Source organism: Rhynchophorus ferrugineus, unplaced genomic scaffold (assembly GCF_030347505.1).
Source record: "Rhynchophorus ferrugineus isolate W39M unplaced genomic scaffold, kcgeb_rfMv2 rfM6, whole genome shotgun sequence".
NCBI lineage: Eukaryota > Metazoa > Arthropoda > Insecta > Coleoptera > Curculionidae > Rhynchophorus > Rhynchophorus ferrugineus.
Window position 1 is genome coordinate 21,852,006 of NW_027472585.1, and position 18,623 is coordinate 21,870,628.

General features: G+C 32.9%; 1 protein-coding gene across 2 annotated transcripts in view; it reads right to left on the bottom strand.

Moving 5' to 3' along the window:
- Positions 1-18,623, bottom strand: part of LOC143197864 (limbic system-associated membrane protein-like) — a 487,089-nt gene that overhangs the window by 55,885 nt on the left and 412,581 nt on the right. The gene's annotated exons all lie outside the window — the stretch shown is intronic.

Genomic DNA, 18,623 nt, shown 5'->3' on the forward strand with positions numbered 1-18,623 from the left:
ACTGCTTCCGTGTATGCAATAACTATATTTTACTCAGTCTATACGCCAAGTCTTCTACGTGATATACCAGTATATAATAAGCTTTCTTTTGCGGCGATTGAAATAAGCGATTGGTCAAATATATGATCTCTCAGGTTTCGAAAGAGAGCATATTATTATATCTCGGTTAGAGGAATCATCTGTTACGAAAGCAAGCAAAAGTATCCACGCTGATCCACAAAACATGGTAAAACATCATCGACGAAGGGGAATACTGGCAGAAACCCAAAGTTAACTGATAGAGGCTGACAATCATTAAAAACGATTGCGACCAGATAACATAAATTCCTTGCGTAAGCTGTTGCAATGAAAGCCGACGCTGAGCCATGAAATGGGCAGTAGGTAATAGCAAAAATCATTAATGCGGGACATAATGAATCGTAAGAGGCTGCCATGGTTCAATAAATCGCCTTTTATATTGTTTTCTAAAAACGGCCGGGGTTATGTACGGACAACCCTAAAAGAAACTCACCGTCAGGGCTTTATGCTTACTATAGCCAACTATGGGATGGGTTTCGTTATGATTTAAGCATTTAGCTGGCTCACTTATTCATGAAAATGGTCGGATTATTGCGAATTAATGTTTTATTGAATGATCTTACTCTCACTAGCATATTTCTGCCAAACACTACTATTTTACAAGATAATAATGGGCACTTACATGCAATTAAAACTGTGGAATATCGGTTTGAGAAATATTTGAATATCATCAAAAACCTTCCCTGACAAACATAATCATAAAAAATTAACCTATTTGAGACATTAGTGGGAGTTTTAGTGAAAAAAATAGGAAGAAGCAGAACTTGAAGCAATTGTTGTATATTTTAGTACAAGTACAATCTACTAATCTATTCTAGGATCAATTACGGCCCTTCTAAAATGAAATGGTATTAGCTTATTTTTAATGAATAAATCCTATGTACATGTCAGTTGTTTTCCTACCGTCGCCTATACGAAACAGTTTTATAGGAAGTTTATTGGTATCAGACCTTTGAGTTAAAATAACTTAGTGGAGAAATTGTGCAGACAAATATATTAGCTTCAAAGGGCTTATCTATTTACTACAAGTGAAAATCAACAAAATAATTTCATTCGCTCGTTTATTCATTTTTAAAAATCAAGCAAAACCTTGTTTATGTGTTTCATGCTGTTTATTACTGTGATATTTTATTTAACTACAAAATGCCATCAGTATGCGTTGAAATATCAGTCAGTGTAAAGGGTCTTTAAAGTTATTCTGACGTTTTTCCATCAACTTTTGTTGACTTTAAACTACTTTTATCATTATATTGGCCTAAGTCCCATATCTCATCTGAATACACAAATTGAAATAATAAGTCTTCCTTGATACTTAATTCTTCCTAAATACTAGCAAAGCTGCACATCTATAAGCTTTCTATTGATACTTTCCAGACTAACAGTTTCCTCTGAAATAATTGTATTAAATATATCTGTCTTAAATTTATCTGTCTATCTTTCTAGAATCAAGCTGGCTTTTATTCGGTGATTCCAAGATTATAATTTTAATTTTTTACGGTTTCCTTCCGTGAATCCAAGATTATAATTTTAATTTTTTAAGGCATTTCAGTGACCGTGATTAGAGATGCAATCTGTTCTGTCTGGCTTTGATATTTTCAATCAGAGTAATAATAGAAGCGATTTAATTTTATCAAAACAAGCAAAGCGGTAAAACAACGATTACCGGCTTATGATATGTGGTTATTATAGCTAATATTTCGAAATTTTCGAATTTTCTAGACGTTTGACCACCGGATGATTTTTGCAGGATGACTCACTTACATGTTCGAACGTATTTCCTAGCTGTATCAAACAGCATTGTGTCTCTTCTTAACTAGAATAAAATGATTCGGAAAACATTGTCTGATTCTGAAACGAATTTACAAATTGCGGTAGTTAATAATTTAAACATCTTGATGGCGCGAATTGACTGTTATTTTGAATAGACTATATCTTCAATAGTTTCACTGTCACAAAGGATCGATGTATTTGACGATTTTCAAATAATAAAAACATTGAAACTACTAACAGCTATTAAATCTTAATTAGGGTATATAATGAATTAAACATTGAAGATGATATCCTGACACTGACTGTTTTATACTTTACCACGATGTATATTTCATTCAAATGCAGGTATTTTTGGAGGCACATCAATTCGATAACAAGAAAACTAAATTAAAAATAATGGCATACATGTCAATTAATGATGTAACAGTAATTTCTAATTCTATTATAATTGCGGTCGAGTAAAACTTTACCAAGAATAGATAGATTGAAATATGAAATGATTGTTTATTGTGTAATACACTATAATTGTTAATAGCTCACCTTGTAGATGTATTACATATTTTTTATTATTTAATTGCAAATTTAGCGCGCTCGAGGTCTCTTTATTTTTATTATTAACAATATCAAGGAGAAGATAGATACTTAGGTCACCATAGTCAATTAATTGAGCGACGAGTTATCTCACGAGCTAACTGATAAAATTATGTTACAGGATAGATTACGAGCAAAATAAAAAAAATGATAATAGTCATATTGGTGTCAGATTTGCATATAAGAGTGATTACAAATGAAGTAAATGCAATGAGTTCATACACATTAAATACAAAAGCGAGCACGAAACAATAAAACTGAGCGTTTCCGCAGAGGTTGTGCTCTTGTGCTCTAAGAGCGAAAAGACACTCCCGTCCAAATATTTAGTGTCAACTAATCAATTACAATTAGATGAATGACAATTGTTTGTCAATATTATAAGGTATTAGAATACAGCGAAGAATTTACTAGATTTTATTTTGCAGGCGGAAAAGGAAAATTGTCACAATTGTCACGATAACCACCCATTATGCTCATTAGGTCCTGGAATGAGAAATAATTTCAACCACTTCTTGACCGGAATTCAAAAAAATAATTGCTTCCAAATGACGGTCGTTTGGCCTAACTCATATTGTACAGAACTTTCAAAGTATTTTGACGAAATTTTTTTTTAAAAACATTGAAATAGTATCAGAAATATTCTAACAAAACTTTAAACTGTAACAATTATGAGGCATGTCGAAATTTACATGGTGTAATAACAGTCTACTTAATACTTAGGAACATGGGCGGGTGCCAGCAGCGCCAATTAGTACACGATAATAAGTATCTGGCAACCCTGAGACGTTTATCTGGGATATCACTGAAGGGTAGTTTCGTTCATTCAGCCACTGACCATAGCTCAGTTCAGACGTGCCACCATCGACTGTCCAAGCCTCGTCTCCAAGTAACACCGCTGCAATCCGTTTAATCTATTGTTATTTCTATATTTTGATAACTTCAATAAAGTAACGGTCACACCATGTAAACAACCATTGTTTCATTTCGTTTTACCTCCATTTACCGAGCCATATAAATCAGCCTAAAGTGGTGATATTACGACGTGATCTTTCGAAAAATTGGTAACATGATGTATTTTAAGTGACCGTCTTGGTTTTTCTGATTCATTTTTTCCCCGAGTTTCCATACATTTTCTCAGTATTTTTTATTTAAATATTTACATTCCTACAGGAAGTAGTTCCTCATTAAATTTAGTTTTAGTGCTGGAACATTCATAAATGTTCTTTCAATTTTTAATTTTTTTTCCAAATTTTATTTTTTGAAAATTTTAGAGATTTTGACATCACTATTTCGACTGGACATTTCTTTCGGCGTTATGTATAAATCAGAGTGTCTTCCTTTGCTCGCAATTCAGTCATATTGGCAGACATTTTGATTTGAAGTGGTTTTGGCCGTTATATCTTTTCCCTCGATTACCTTAACATATGTCGCTACGAATTAGTCATAGAGCAACTCCAGGAGTTAGGTGCTACAATCAGTCACCGTAGACTCGTCATATTTTCGCCGCGGTACCAGAGTTGCTAACGGCCCGTCGTTGAAGAATATACGCTACCACGTCATCGAACCGTCGAATCTCCCACACCGTCGATTACAGGAGCCCTATTTGAAAAATAGTTTATTTTAAACGTCGTCCATAGACACCATTCAAGTATCAAAGCAACGCTGAAGCAACAGTATCTGCAGGATCGAAAGCCGTACCAGTGTTTTACAAGCTCTTTCAGTGTCCAACTTTATAAATCTGTATTTTTTGATATCTGTATTTTGTAGTAGTATTTTTTCTCCTTTTTGTAGTAGTATATATATTTTTTGTATTCTTTGTTATCATTTGTGTGCAAAATTCTGGCAGCGGAGTATTGTAGCGACCTTGAGGCATGTCGAATTTTACATCGTGGAATAACGGTCAACAAAGTACCCAGAAATAAAATCCCAGATGTTGAACACGGGCGGGTGTTAGCAGCGTCAGTTAGTACACGGTAATGAATATCTGGCAACTATATTATATTATGTATGATATTACAGAAGGCTACTTTTATTCATTCAGCCACTGACCATAGCTCAGTTGAGACGTGCCACCATCAACTACAGGTAAATCCAGCGCCGATACCTTTTATCATTTTATTTTCTACATTTTTATATTGCCAATAAGTAAAGGTGACATAATGTAACCAACACTGTTTGATTTTGTTTTAAATAATTTCACTAAGCCATATAACTTGCCCTAAAAAACTATACTAGGAACACTGTTAGTACTACCAGGACAGATCATCAATTCTTTCAAAAATATTTTATGAACAACTTGAATGCGAAAATTGGTAGTATATACTTACAATCCAATAATGAAGCAAACTATTGTCCATGAAGTACAAAAGTTTCTTCATCAGAACAACGATGAGTAGTTAAAACTTTAAAAGTACAAAGTGGCAATTATTGTCGGGCCCAAAAGCAAGATAGTTGTATATGGCACAAAGTTTATGGGGTTATCTATATATGAACCAATTAATAATAATTAGTTTTGAAAAAAAAATGAAATTAAATTTTCCACTAATGATATAATACTGTGGGAAAAGCGACAAAAAGATTCAAATATATCGAATGACACAAACACGAATGGCACATACTCAAATCGATGAAACTCAATATCCATCTAGCTCGGCCCATAAAACGATAATAATATTCGCATTTACAAAATCGGTTTTGAATATTTCAACTGCAATAAATACGTTTGTCGAAAAATGCGATTGCTGGCGATACGCGACAGGTCTAGCTGACCAAAGCCGCTGCAAATTTGCGTTACGTTCGTCCAATGGGTTAAAATCGTGTCAGTCCTACGACACCATTAAGTTGATATCAATTAAGGGCTTTATCGGAATATTTAACGTTATTTGTTTAATGGCTATTTAATTTCGCGAATAATAAACGAATTGCGGCTGCTGCTGGTTTTGTTCGGAAATGGCGTTACTAAATTTCGACACGAATTTCGTTTTTGTGGGAATTTCGGGTTTAATTTTTGGATTAATCCTGCGGTATACCTCATATATTATTGTTGTTTCGATCAAAATGAACAAAATTAAGCGAGTAATAATTCATTTTTAATTGCATCAAAGCCTTTATCCGATTATTCTAAACCTAAGGAGATTATATTTGCTTTAAAGACGCAACAATTAAACTACTTCTTTGCTATGATGGAAATAACATTAAATTTGACTTTGTATGCTTTCTGTATATCAATAATGTTTTTCTGTTATTCTGATGGCTTTGGTCTGATCTGATGGAAATTTAACAAGGACTAAAAACCAGCTTCCATTTAGGGACAAAAAATTCCTTCATTGTCCAATAATCCATTATTAGCAATGTTATGTCAACCATTTCCCAATTTTTAGCCGAAATTTTAATATAAAATCTAAATAGAAATACTTAATAATTGTCGGTTTAATTTTGTTCATTTTGATGAAAGCAAACAATAAGTCATAAGTAATTTTACTAAAGCCACTATTTGGTTATCCCAAACCTAAGCAGGTTATATCTGCTATAAAGGCAGCAATTACACCACTTCCTCGCCATAATCAAGATGACATTATATATCACTTTGTGCATTTTCGGTATGCCGACAACTTTCTTGTGCTATTATTGAAAACTCGAAATATAAGGACAGCTTTCATTTTGTGACAAAAAATTCCTTCATTGTCTTAGTTATTTCTTAACCATGTCAAGTACACTCTCCAATTTTTAGCTCGAACTTTAATCGTCTAAAAAATAACAAAATACCCATTTTAGGTATCAAAAATAATTTAAAAAAATACGACAGTGGTTCATGATCGAGACAAATACTCTAAGACGTTTATTCACTATTGAAAAAATTTACAAAAATTTACAGTTCTAGGTATTTCCGCTCACTAGATACGCTTGTTGTCCATCCTTGCTTAAGTTTTTTAATGCCGGTATCGAAGAATTCCTTGGGCAACTCGGACATACATGTGCGCACGAACTCCTCTAACTTGTCTTCCGCCGAGGGCTTCTTTCAGTGGTCTAAACATGTAGTAGACGCAGGGTGAAAAATCTGGGCTGTAGGGGGGTGTTCCAGTACCTCCCGCCATAATTTCGATATTGTATCGAGCGTGAGATGCGCGGAATGAGGGAGCGCGTTATCTTGGAGAAGAATCGCACTTCGTGTTGGAATGCTCCTCCGTTTCGAACGATAAGCAGGTTTCGCGTGTTTTTCAGAAGGCTAGAGTAGTATGTAGCATTAATGGGACGTTGAGTGCGCAGGAAATCGACACGCCCAGTCGGTCCCAGAACACCGTACACAGAACCTTACTTGCCCACTTGGTTGTCTTCGCTGTGACTGGCGCCCCTTCCTCCTTCTTCCCCCACTCTTTAGACAACATTTTGCTTACAGGAGTGTACTAGTGTACCCATGTCTCATCTGTAGTTAAGATTCGCTTTAAGAAACCGCCCCCTCCGCCTCGTATTGCGTCGTATCGCAAGCGGCGACAAACTTTCAACAGCGTGCATATTTGCTCTAATTGCAACACTTTAGGAACTCATCGCGCCGTTATTTTGCGATATTGAAGGCGTTGGTGGATGATAGACTCCACACTACCAATACTGATGCCGAGTTCAGCCGAAATGTCTCGAACATTTATCCTACGGTCCTCCAAAATGAGTTGTTCTACGCGGCGAATGTTGTCTGGTGTATTGCTGGTTCGCGGTCGACAATCATGCAAGTCATTCTTGACGGTTTCGCGGCCATCTTTGAATGCTTTGGCCCATTCAAACACGGCAGCCCTATTCAGGTACTCACTACCAAACTGATTTTGCAAACGCAAAAAACTTTCCATCTTGATCACGCCTTCCGTTGGTTTACGAACCTCCACACTACAAAACGAATGACAATATGTTGCGCTACGACGGTTGGCACTCGACGTTCACTCACGGCCGTAGCACGCGCGTGAAACACGCGTTCGCGGCGAAATTTCTACCACACTTTTCGTAAGGGACCCGGCTATCATATACCCAGGCCACGGCCTTCAAAAGATACATGCGCGCCCTTTACAGCGTTTGTATCCATCATATTTGAACCACCCTCGTACGTTTTTATTTTGCTATATTTTAAAGTCCCCTTTTTACCAATTAGGGTTTATATGGTAGAAGGAAGCCCTAGTTAAGATCACGGTCCTCCGCATTATGTTTATCGACTGGCGAGTGAATTTAGATACCTTCCCAGAAGACATTTGGTCTTACCCCGCCTGGTTACTGGCGTGTTCTCTTTTCTTGTCAGACTTGACATCCTTACCTTTTGGACAATGACAATTATAAGCAATGAGAAACATAAATTTAGGACCATTCGAAGCCGCGACTATCCCAACAGTAGGAGGACCGCCCTGCTATCTTGACCATTGCATCAACTAAGCCGAAAAACGTGTTTTTTATCTACACCTATTTATCAACATACTCCTTAACAGTATCTCTTTGGAAATATCTGGGATTTCTTTTATCTGCATTTCTAGGTATTAATCATAGCTGATATCCTAATATCAAAATGAATTATTAATTTAGTTCGGAAATGCTTTGTTTTTGTTATTTTTATTTATTTTGTTTTGGTAAATTGGAGGGCTATTGCTCCTCATTCTTATTTATTGCTCCAGATTTTCAAGATAACATTCGTAAACAATAAGAGTTATTTTAATCAGCTTGCAGCACACAACTTCTTGTAATCTAATATTTATTATTCTACAATAGTCAATTCTTATAGTTACCACATGTTGTTTTTGTATTAAGCGAGTCATTTGATAAGGCTGATTTCTAACAGTTATCAAAGCCTGTCAATTTTTCGTAAAATCATTGCTGAATATTTTTAGAAATTGCTAGTTCATAGTTCATAATAGGAACTAAGTAAGCTTGGATATTGATTTTGATTAACTGATTTGGTACTCAGTTTGGATGCAATGCAAAAATTATGAAATCTGTAATCCAGTATATTAGCAATTAAATAATATTTGAATTAATATTAATATACTTCCAACATTAATTAATTAAATTAATGTGATATTTTGATTGGACGTGTCATTGAATTACAAGAAAAGAGATATATGTTTGATTCATGTTTTTAACTTCGAAGAACCGAAACATAGTCTATTAAATATTTGTTTTAATACCCCGGATATTCAATGTCAGCGTATAAAATCCTTCCAGATCATAAGATTCTGGATCCATTACTTCTTATCTAACATTTTAATAGAGTGACACCAGTTTATTTTAAGCTAGGGTGGTCATCATCAGTCGCCATATAATATCAAGATACGAGGTCGTTGATTAATTTCGACAGCTTATAGCTCCACAAAATTTTCTGAGAATCGCCGGTATTTCGTCCATCAGTTTATCTTGTACGATCTTTAACGCTGTTATTACTCAAATATCCATGGAATGGTTTCCCCGGTTTTATTTCTCAGCTTTGGTAGAGTTATATAACATAGTATTATACCATAAAGTAATTAGAAAGCAGTAGATAAACGGAAGTAATAAGTCATAGTCATAAGGCATAAGGCAAATTAATGATGAGCTATATGCAAGAGTGAGATCGAAGAGTGGAATAAGTAAGCAAAGAATGATGCTACATTAATTAAAAAATTAGGTAAAGGAATTATTCTTTTAATCAGCCTGCTGTATTTACTATTTTTATAATAAATGTTTTAGGTGAGAAATATGGATAGAAGATATAGACTATACAAATATATAAATGATATAACGATAATGTGTGTAATTAAAATGAATCTAAGTACATAATTTGATATTTATTAAGTACTAACAGTAAATTTGTAGACATTTTAAAGCACTGATATATATGAAAGTATTTAACAATTAATGCAATATGTTATGTAATTATATGCCTATGATTTCATTGTTTCAGCTTTGTATTAATGATTTTGATTATTTACTTTATAAACTTAAGCTTTAAAAGTTCACTGATTAATTTAATAATTGTAAATACGTTTTTTCAATATACATTTCTAAATTGAAAAAAATAAATTATTTAGTTGTGTATTTTGTTCTTTTAGTGAACATGCTAAAGTCAAATGTCAGTTTCAAAATTATTTTGTTCGTTTATTCTCTGTTTTAATGTACAAAAATATATTAATCCGGTTATTATTCCGTATTTATATTTATAACAAAATTGTATAGAAAGATCATGCATACTTATATTTGATGCTCTGAACTTGTTACAGTTACGAAAATAATCAATACTTTGTTGATTAATGAATTTTGTAGAAATTGTAGTTAATTAAATGCCATTTGAAAAAGATTAATGTAAGTAATATTTAATTTAATATAGAGATATTTATTATTTTAATGGTTATGTTTTAAATGTTATATTAAATATATTTCTGTTTTTATATTGAAAATACTGTGAAAACAAGTTTTAGTAACTTAATTGACTAATTGATTTGTATTGATTGTATTTACTGACTTAATTGACTTAATAAATTGTGAAGGAATTTCGACCACTGTGTGACAACCTAGTAATATTAAAATCACTATGTAAAAATTCAAATAGTTAAAGTTAGATAATGGGAAGTGTGAATAAAGCTATTATATTCCTTTCTTTCAAAATAGATTAAGATTAAAAATTATATTATATCTAACAGGTCAATTGAAATATCTCGGGTCTAACGCATAGATGGCGCTACTGGAATTAAATAGACATGTTTTTTAGTTAGCCCTAAGCGTCAAAAGATGCGTGTATAAATTTGACAGCTGTTGGATCATTAGTTTGTGAATTATAGCATTTTGAATGAAGCAATTTTCGTTATTGTGAAAAAAAAAATGGATAAAAAGGAATTACGCGTGATGAAAAAATATGGTTTTTTGAAAGAAAATACAGTTGAAGCAAAAACTTGGCTTGATGCCGAGTTTCCGGACAGTGCCCCAGGAAAATCAACCATCAAGGATTGGTATGGTAAGTTTAGACGTGGTGAAATGAGCACCGAAGACAGCGAACGTAGTGGACGCCCAAAATAGGTTGTTAACGACAAAAAAATTTTAAAAATCCACAAAATAATTTTGAATTACCGTCAATTGAAACTGAATGAAATAGCAGACACTCTAAATATATCAACTAAACGTGTACAATCATTCAGGAATTTTTGGTTATGAAAAAGCTCTGTGCAAAGTGGATGCTGCGCGAGCTCACTTTTGACCAAAAACAACGACGAGTTGATGACTCGGAGTGTTTGAAGTTGATCAAGCGAAATTAACCCAAATTTTTGCGTCTATACGTGACAATGGATGAAACATGGCCCTATAATTTTACTCCGATGTCTAATCGACAGTCATCTGAGTGGATTGCACACCATGAACCCGCTCGGCTGACAAGGTTATTGCGTCTGTATTTTGGGATACTACTACAAAGCCTTTTGGACCGTTTGAAGGACTAAATCGCCGAAAAACGGCCGCTATTGAAGAAAGAGAAAGTGCTGCTTCACCAAGACAATGCACTTTGTCACAAGTCAGTGAAAACGATGGCAAGAATCCATGAATTGGGCTTGGAATTGCTTCCGCATCCACCGTATCCTCCAGATTAGGCCCCCAGCGACTATTTCCTATTCACAGATCTCAAAAGATGATCAAAGAATGCTCGCTGGGAAGAAATTTTCGTTTAATGAAGATCGCCGAAACTGAGGCCTATTTTTGAAGCAAAGGACAAATCGTACTACAAAAATGCTATCGAAAAGTTGGAGGGTCGCTATAATTAGTGTATCACTCTTGAAGGTAATTATGTTGAATAAAAAAAAATTAATTAATTTTGCCAAAAGAATATGTTCTACTATGGTAGGCCGGGGACATTTTAATTGACCTGTTTCCTTTGAGGTACTAGAGAAGTCAATCCAGTGAGAGATAATACCTTTCCAGCCATCATTTAGTATGGAGTTAAAGCATGTCGAAAGGAAATAATAAGGCTGTCATAAAAGTAACCATGTCATTTCTATTAAGAAATATTTATCAAATATGAGTGAGAAATAGTTGGGGTATATTCTAAGAATATTATCAGATAAAATGATGGAATAATCCCGAATATTTCTTCTAAAAGAGATTATGAAATAAATCTGATGATTTTTCTCCAACAAATATGTTGATGGGTATTTCATAGAGCTCAAATTCGGCAACGTCATTATTCGGTTTCCATAATAAAATTTGCTTAGTCTAATAAAACGTACGCGGCAATTCGGGAACGTTCTAATCTCGCTCTCATTCCGGAACTCGAAACATTCGTATTGCCATCGATTTTCCTCCCCCGCCCTCGAACACACCCTCGACCGCGCTGCCCGAATATTATTTACACGAAAATTGTCTTTCCCGTTTGCTTAACAATAACAGTAACGATTTTCGTTATGTAATTTCCTTATTTTCAATTATTGGATTATCTTCGGACGAGTTGTTTCTCTCTCTCCCTGCAACTCCGACTTCGCGCAAAATAAATACTCTATTTCGGGAATTTTAATATGAATGGCGCGAAATTTAATACGGTCGTATGTTGAATGGTTCGCGCTCTCCATATGAAATTACAGTCTTTAACTAATTAGGAGCATTGTTAGGGGAAGTGTTTCTACTCAAAATAATTGATTAAATTATTCGAATTGTTTATCAGTTTCTAACGTGTAGGCGTGTTCGACGCCATAATAATTGAAGGGAACAAGAAGAGTTGTTTCTTGTTTTATTTAACAACGGTAATTACCATTTTAATTAATTGTTACCAATATTATAATTATATTTTTCTATGACGTGTTTGCAAAAGTAATCAACGTAATTAAAATATCTTTAATTCAATATAGTTACTTTATTTGGAGATGGTTTGAGATTTAAGCAAACAGTTTAGTTTACAGCTAACAAAATAAACAATCAACCACTTGGAAAAATCTTCAGGTTTCTAGTGATATCACGTCCTGATAAAATTACAGTATTGTAAAATGCCTATTCTAACTGTCGTAGCATTATAACAATGTCTGAAATTTGAAATATTTTTTATATAAAAAGCACATCATCGACAAATTAGAACTAGTTATGCATTATCTAATAATGTTTCCTTCATATTGTCCTTAAGATCCAGATCTATGAATTCAGACACAGTGTTAGTACATACACTTAATTAGTGTTTGATGATTTTACTGCCAAAGTGTAAATTTTGATATATAGCTTAAACGTGGCTGCATTTCTTATATATCTTTAATTATGTTTAGTTAAAAATGCTCCTACCCATAATTTCACAACGTAGGTCCATAGTGGTTTCAAATATGTTGTTTATATAATAATATTTTGCTGATAAATGAATCCCCTACATTTATTTAGCCTACTAAAAAGTTATGGTTGTTTCTTCTTAGCATGCTCTTTTTATTGGACATTATTATCGTGTGTTATGCCTTACACGGGCATTTTTACATATGAATTTTTTACTATGTTCGCATAGGAAAGTACTTTAGAATCAAAATTTTTGATAATCACTGGCAGTGATTTTTTGTATGTTTAACTCAGTAGCCAACTGTTAACATTTTCCCTTATCTTAGAAGAATGACTCTTAACGTCGGCGTCTTTCTGGTAATCTCCTTTGTGACGTTGTGGTTTTAGAGAGCGCTAGGTTGTTTTGAAGTATTCGTACAGATAGAAGATCAATTAAATGGGATGTAGAGCATCGAATAGTTGAGAATAAAACTGTAGGCAATGATAAATGCTGTGCGGGTTGATTGAAGGTCATAGAAATCCATCGTTTTGTGGCATTCCTGGAGAAATGTGGATATAGGATATTTTAAATTCGTGAAAGCCAATTCGGAGTAAAAGTAATGAAACACAGTGTGTAGAAGTTGGGTAATTACCGAAGCGGTGGTAGATTTAATAAATAAATACGTAGACGCTCCACCATGAGAAGAAATTCATTTTCTCTTTACATTATTAGCAAATACATATTAATTATACTCCGTGATTTTGTTCATTTTGGCCATGTACGAGGACAGCTGGGTCTACTTTAGTACTCATTTCGGTTTTAATCATTCCTAGACCATTTAATCAACACTGCGTCAGGCTATTGAATACTTCAAGATGGGATAGAAATAGGACAACCTCAAGGACCAATCTCGCCACACATATGCCCTGGGATACAATATTAAATTAAATATTCTCGAAGAGCTTCCTCGAGCATACATTACGCTGCATCACTTCATTGTATTGTTAACTTGCACTTTGCATATGCTCAAATTTTCGCTAAGTTCGGTTATTCCTATGTTTGTAAGCCGACGATGTTTGTAAGCGAAGGTGAGGTTAATTTTGATAATAATGTAGTTAAAGTGACAAAATTATTCCCAATTTTTAAATAATAGAAACATATTTTTGTTGCAAAATATCATAATATTCTAACATTACCTTCTAGATTACCACAGAACAAATGTATGTTAACAAATGTATAATAAATAATATGAACACTTATGTAATAGTATGAACAACAACTAGCTTGAAGATGATATTAACGGCAGTAATTTAAAGTTATTATACTTATATACAATTGATATACAGGCACAATTACATTGTATTTATTTACTTATTTTTATATACAAATATTTTATATACACATAAAATACCTATAATAAAATATACTTCGGTATAAAGCTCTCTTGTATTTCTTGTATTATCATTCAAAATGATTCAATGATTATTAATTTCAAGCTCTATCACTATTAGTTGTCTTAATTGTATTTAATATTATATATTTAGCAGATAAATAATGAAAGATGTACTATCATATACATCGTATTTACTATCATATTACAAATTTCATTGCAAAGAATTAAATAGTATAAATAAGGTGACGCTTAATGTACAAAACACTTCAACAACAGCAGTACAATGTACTTAAAACTCAACTTATAATAATATATTGAATATATATGCTTAATTTTCAAGAAGCGAGATTGTTTGTTTGTTTTATTTATATTTCGGTGTTAACTTACTGGAACTAAGATCTTGTTCACAATAATTAAACATATGTATCATAAGCGTACATATTGAGTTTTCACTATTTTCGCCATCCGAAATGATGAATTCTTAATAGCTTTCATAACTTATATTTACAGAATTATTTCTCTTCTCTTTTTTAATAGAGATAAAAATTCTTCTATTCTTTTCCTTGGACCGTTTGGGTATTATGAGTTAAATTAACATGAATGTTAATAATACACTGTTATATAACCTATAATGATAAAATTTATTAGATTTTTATTTTTTTGCTTCATTATTCATATTTAAGTCTCCTTATTTTTTTAGTACTGCCTAGTTCGTCAATCATCTTTTGCGACAAGAAGTCACTTATAGTGTACAAATAATGTTATAGACATTAAAAAGTTTATTAATAATGTGTCATTATGTTGACTATTTGGACGATCGGTTTGTTAACGTTTATTCTGGACCTGGGGAATGGTTTGAGCACGCTAATGGTAAATCGTATTGAGGAGCCATGTAGCATCAGAAATAATACTTCTAAGTGTCTGATGAGAAATCAAAGGAAGAATTCTAAGTACAATAAAGGAATTGATTTCAATCAGCAGAGCCAGGGGAACATAGCAAAGGGCAACCGAAGAGAACGACAACAGTTAGATCACAACGACTGTCAACAGTGTTATAACTTCATGCATGTTGATTGCCGCGACCTGATTGGTTTGACCTTTCCCATGAGACACTTGAGATAGATAAATGGCTTTATAAAGTAGATATATAGATAAATAAAATACCACATTTATAAATAAAAAAAATGTCTTTGAAAGCAAGGAAATGTTCAGTATAATTCCTGTGAGCTGTCTGTTGTTTAAACTTCTTGGATTTATTATAATAAATACATTTCAATTTATATTATTTTGTTAATAAAACTGCTGCTTGCTCAGTATTTTGAAAGTGTTTAATGAAGAGTTTGTAAGAAGATGTTTGAAGACTGATAGCGTTTAAATGGTTTATTAGAGTTTATATGAAGAAAAAATATAAGTAAAAACAATTTGAGTTGTTCTAATATGCTTAAAATGAGTTCCTATTTATGTATTTGGATGGACAATATTTTATTCAATATATACGAACGTTGACGTTTGCTGGTGTTGTATAAAGTGTTTTATGTATTTATTTTTGAAAAGAGTGGTAAGATTAGGACAAAATGAATAAAATTTAGAAATAAGGAAGTCACATCTGATATAAAATATGACAAATTAAGAAGTGTGAATATATTTTCTATTATAACCTGGTGTCTAGTCATTCTTAGAGGCAATGAAATACTACTTGTGTATATTAAACATTAATATATGAGCGTCAATATTTGTGCGTCAAGTAAGTATTTTATTAATATCGAGCTCGCGAATATATAAAATTTGGATAATCATGAAAAATAACTAATAAAACAATCGCCAAAAGTTTTTTCCGTAAGGCTTATAAGCGATAGCGCGGCCAATCGATAACCATTATAAACTTTGTGAAGAAATATAAGCGTCTGCTTATTAAACTTTGCCTATCTGAGTGAACCGGGCTGTCAAAGAGGCCAAACGATATAGTGACCCGCCGTAAGGTACCACAAATACCTTTAAAAATATCGCTTTAATTAAAAAGGGCAAAGTTCGGTTCAAGTTTAGAACTCATTAAGCGGTTTTCATTTAATATTTTATTTTCCTTAATTAAGTTGATTGTTTTTTAATGTCTGTTTTAGTTCAACTATTATGTATAAAATATTTTTAACAAAAAAATTTAACCGACTTCAAAAAATAAACTCACTAAAAATTTAAAAATACTCAAAATTAGATATTTAGCACGAAAAAAATTTTTTTTTAAATAAAATATATACACAATAATTGATGTAATAATTAAATAAAAATATGCAAAACCCTTATTTAACTTATCTACTACACGTATTTTATGTTCTACTATATACAAACCATCTAGCTTAAGACCCACCTAAACCTATTTATCTATTTACAATGGTATTTTAATCACTACCAACTGACCACTTTGAAGTCGGTGCCGAGTCCAAAAAATGCAAAAATAATAATATAATTTTGTGACATATATAAAAAATTAAATTACCAACAATTACGTAGTTATTTTATTTAATATCATAACGGGTAGGTCAAGTAAAGATGCGGCCCATATGAGGAAAAATATGAATAAAGAAACAAGGATTGGAAACAAGGTGCGCTTCAGGTTCCGGGGTCCACTACGTAGTTTAGGTGATTTGACAAATGTTCTACTTAAACAACAACAAAAAGCTATTGTCCCGGACGAGAATCGAACCCACGACCTCCGTATGGGAGCTAAACGCTTTAACCATTACACCATAGAAGCAGTTGTTTACAATATTTCTACGAGGTCTTATATGCCATAGTTAGTGCTTAAAAAGCAAACTGAATGGCTTTTGCACTGACACTGCTTGCACACGCGACTTCCGATTCTCTGTCACATCAACTGAACAATAACATTATACCGAAATATCTGATTATTTTAGATAAAAAATATGTGAAAACTTTGTACGTGTCCTTGATATTTGAGCGTTTCCCTCAAGTTCCCCCCTTCGCCCCAACAGATCTGATTTGGTTTCTATGGGACCACCTCGGAACTGCACTCTTTAGAATTAAAAAAGGATTTTGAAAAACGGCCATCAATTGACGGAGAAATCGACGAACATACATTAAAAAAATATACAGCCGAACATAGAACCTCCTGCTTTTTCGAGGTCCGTTAAAACGGGTTTACAGTTCTAATATCTATTCTTTCTTAACATTCCCAAAAAGTATAAACTTATCTGATTTGACGAACAAATACACCCGTAGCTCAGCCAAAGATTCTTTTGGTGAACAATATAATGATTTGGATGCTCGAAATATTATTACTATTAGTAAAATTTATTAAAATATGTTTTGTCTATGATGTAATGGAGAAAATCAGTATTTCACATTCTTCGAAAATTTCAAACTGAAAATATTTAAGTATATTTCCAGTAACATTCTATGTGCGCTCTTTTGAATAATCAGTGACTTATGGACTAAAACCATTGGATTCAAGACCGAAATAAAAATCTATCTGAAAGGGCATGATCTAGACTATAGAGTGCATATACTAAAGCTTTATTTTTATCAACAGTGGTTTTGGCCATGATAAACAATTATTTCCAATCCAACAATTCACTTTACATTTAAACTCAATCGGTCGTCTCAAAAATGGCTAATGAATGGCTCTTCGTTTTATTTCAGCACATATTCACAATTGTAAACTCGGTTCATTAATTTGCCTACTGACAATATACCTGGAGTCCTAACGTCGAGCTATCATCCAGTGTTATAGAAATGGTTAAAATTTTCGTCATGCCCCAAGTTCAAATTGGTAACGCTTCGATAATTGAAGAGCAAGAAATATATTTAATATCTAAGGAGATAGGTCTCCTAAAAGAGACTAATTTGGGTAATAGTTCATTAGATTGCTCAACACCATAAACCTCCATCGGACCTGTTTACTCTCAACTAAATTAAATATGTAAGAGTAGTAACTAGCTATTGGTAATTCTTCAAATTATGGTTTTCCAAACAACTAATGATCTAGAAATGTAAAGCCTTTAATATACGAGAAATGTTGAACTACACTACTATCAACTATCAGTTCAAAATCATACAAATATTATTTGTCATTAATACGACTCTCTCTAATATAAAAATACCTGCGTCATTTAAAAAATGAAGACTAGCTGTACTGTGACACTAGAGATGAGATCTCCAGTACTGTCTCACGGACTAAAGATAATAATTATCCTATAGAAGTTAGAGAAACTTATGTTACCGAAAGAAAGGAAACTCCAAGTAGACAAAATTAATTTATAAAATATCACACGGCATTTGAAACTATATATACAAAATACTAGAGATAAATACATTCGCGGCTACATTAAACTAATTATAGTGAATCGTCAATTGATAATAGAACGGGGCATTTACCGGGACAACCAAACATTTAAATAAACAGATATTACAAAACGCACCAATTCAAAACTTATCTATTTAGTTAGTGCATCTTCTAAACTGAAATGTATAACTGGCACTGTAATAACTTACAGGCAAACATCCTCATTATCGGTCATTTTAAAATAATTTTTTAAAGAATCTACTTAAAAGCTGCAGTTTCTGATA